This window comes from Asterias rubens, chromosome 3, assembly GCF_902459465.1.
Source record: "Asterias rubens chromosome 3, eAstRub1.3, whole genome shotgun sequence".
NCBI classification, from domain to species: Eukaryota; Metazoa; Echinodermata; class Asteroidea; order Forcipulatida; family Asteriidae; genus Asterias; species Asterias rubens.
Genome location: NC_047064.1, coordinates 15,823,725 through 15,827,345, shown reverse-complemented (window position 1 = coordinate 15,827,345; position 3,621 = coordinate 15,823,725).

Genomic DNA, 3,621 nt, shown 5'->3' with positions numbered 1-3,621 from the left:
TGCAGAAGGCATCTGATGATGAGGCAAGACTCACCGTGCACGTATACCACGTCTCTATTAATACGGCGTATGATGCGCTATGTCTACGAACGCCTTGCGACACTATCGGATGGACGTCTGAACACTGTGGAGCCCTCAACGTGTTTTAGCAGAACAGAGTGTTAGGGGAGGGGAACGTGTAATTTCAGAGACCTACATCTTAGAACATACGATCGGTATGAAATGTTCGAACAGAATGTTTTTTTTTTAAACAAAAACAAAACGTGGCCACGCTCTGTGATATAGGACACACAATTTCACCTAGCTAAACTCAGTGGAGCCAATAATATCATATCAGAAAGACGGAGTGCTGTACAAGGGATTGTGTAATTTGTAGAAACCTCCATCTTAGAACATACGATCGTTAATCTTCGAACAGAAGATCGAATTTGTTGGACATCAAACAAACCCGGGTCATGCTTTTTGATCGATAAAACAAAATGTGTACAAACAAAACCACAATGTATTAACGGTCAATGTTACCGCCTTGCCATGCCTCTATAATATTGTGCACAATTTATCACCCCTGTTCACTGGGGTCCTGTGTCATCTCCTGAGGAGTATGCAGCATCGCTATAGCCAAGTGGGACACATAGTTATTCAGTCACTTATGTAGTTTTCTTAGTATTCAAAACAGAACTAAAAAATTATTATGCCATGGAAAAATTTATTTCCACCTGTAACAATAAGTTGGCCAGTTTCTATCATAAATGGGATCACTATTCTGTTCTTTTAAAGATTAGTGTCCCCAACCATATATATTGAGATCCGCACACACATAAATTACTTAAGGGTTCAGAGAAGCACTTAGGGTTAGAAGCAATACTTATAATGCCTACAACAGCAGGTAGTCTAGTCAGTTTGTGGTTTGACCTATACAAACATTTCCACATAAATGTTTTGTTTTCAGCACTTCTTTAAACCTACAGAACAACAAATCAAAAAGTAAACAAAGTCAGCAAGGGGAAATAAGCACAATTTGCAGAAGATTGAACAATTGCATTTTCGCCTCTATTTTTATGTTTGTGTGCATACTCCCTGATAGTAGCTTAAACATAACATACTATTCATAACATCTTAGGATGAAAAATTCTGTATCAAAAAGTAGGAACAAAAGAAGTACGGGAAATATGCATATATTATTGCATTAATAAAAAGTTGCCGTTATCGCCTCTATTTTCATTAGTGTATGTGTGCACACGCCATGATAGATGTCGAGTTTATATCATTGTCACATTCAATTTTCATGTCAATGTCTCTTGAAACCAGGTAACCCTCCCAAATAAAGCATCAACAATGTTCAAAGTATCATAGAAGCCAATCAATTTTAATTAAATTTGTTAAAAAGTTATACGAGCGATATATTATGCACTAACAAGAAATGCAATACTGACTGCCTCTTTAAATTATGTTTGACGCCTTGGACCGGGCACCGTTGGGTCAGAAGATGTATAGGGAGAATCCGAACTTCATAAAATTATTATTTTTAGCCCGGTCATGGGGGTTCCAATATTGTTTAATAAAGTTTATTTAATTAGAATTACGTGCGTATTACAATGACCTATAAATTAATGAACTATTTGACCGCCCCTTTAAATTATGTTTCGCCTCATTAGACTGGTCACCACTAGGTCAGCAAATAATAACATTGTAAAGTTTTGAACCTCCCTGACATCTACTGATCTAATGGTGCCCAGATCAATGCGTCAAACATAACTTAAAGGGATAGTCAACACTGCAATAAATTGAAGTGTACTGTAATATTATACGAACGCAATCTTCAAAAAAAAAAAAAAAAAAAAAAAAAAAACACACTGGAACCCCGGTGACCGGGCAAGGGATACAAGTTTTGTAAAGTTTGGAACCTCCTTAAACTATTCCAACATATAGTGCTGACCGTTCCAATGCATAAAAAACGCATTTTGAATGGACAGTTGAATACTTTCTTAGTTTATAGTGCATTATATACACACAGTCTTAACTAATCAAATTTTAAAAGAGATGGCAAGGTGGTCACTCCCAACAAGATTGAGACATGTGGAAGCTTCCAATAATAATGGCTGGATCGTGAAAAGTAAGTCAAAAATGAACCCGGATGACAGATCTTGTGGACACTGACGAGTTATGTTATGAATTGGTTGATCCATGTCCTTGGTGGAAACGAATAATGTTGTAGGCCTACATTGCTTAGATTGACTGGACTATAGTGTTTATAGGCAGTATTGTTCAACTACTGGACAAAACCCAGGCGCGGCATGCATGACTACGTCAGTGCCAATGTTAACCGTTGTCAAAGTTCTTACTCGAGTTAAAGGAATTTAGGGAATGTGCTATATGTGTTTTATTGTAAGTGAGGTATGTTAGAGTGATTGCTGGCGAAATCAGTACAATTGTATTCATAACACAAGATGATCTTCCGAGAGAAGGCAGCAATTTTGAGAGAGAGAGCCAGAGCCGGGCCCGATGTGAGTGTGTGGCCAGTAGCAACATGCTGTATCTTTGGCTTACTTATGAAAAGTATACCAATATTTTATAGATTTGGCCAAATTCAGTGCCAAATCTCAGCCTACAATCAATGTCCAACGCTCTTCGTTTGCAACGCTCAGCCTCCAGAGTTCGTCTCCAGCTAATGGCCGTGAGTTCACTGTCACTATAATTATTATCAATGATTAAAGCCTACATGTACACACAATCGCAGAAAGAGATTGGTTACTGTCAAACGCAACAGGGAGGTTGTTTTCTGTTAAACGCAAGAATTGTTTTTTTCTGTTTAACGCAAGAAAGAGATTATTTTCTGATAAACGAAAGAAAGAGACTGTTTTCTGTTAAACGCAAGAAAGATTCTAGTCTAGTCAATCTAAGCAAAAACAATAGCTTGACTTGGTAATAGTAAAATTTTGATAATTTTCACATAACATTTTCATACAAAAATCCCCTCAAACACTCAAAAACAAAGTATCAACAAAGTAGAAGAAAATGAAGTACGGGAAATAATATGAATAATTTGAATAACTCTAAAAATAGCCGGTTTCGCCCCTATATATATATATGTAATATATATTTTATGTGTGCACACGTACTGATAGTTGTATAATTGATATCATTGTCACAGCCAATGTTCATGCAAATGTATCTTGAAACTTGGAAAACCTCCAAACAAAGTATCAAACAATAAAGATGCAAAGTATTAAAGGTGCTATTATATTTAAATTAAATTTGTTTTATTAAACATTTGTAACTTTGGAACCTCTCAAACATTACCTTTTCTGACCCATAGATGATCGGTCCAATGTGTCAAACATAATCAAATATGTTATCAAATCAAATATTTCATTAAAAAAAGTGCATTGTAATACGCAAATGGTCTTAATATTTAAACAAACTTGTGAACAATTTACTGAAAACCCCATGACCGGGCTAGGGATAATAAAAAAATAAAACAAGATTTGAACCTCTCAAACATTACCTTTTCTGACCCATAGATGATCGGTCCAATGTGTCAAACATAATCAAATATGTTATCAAATCAAATTTTTCATTAAAAAAAGTGCATTGTAATACGCAAATGGTCTTAATATTTAA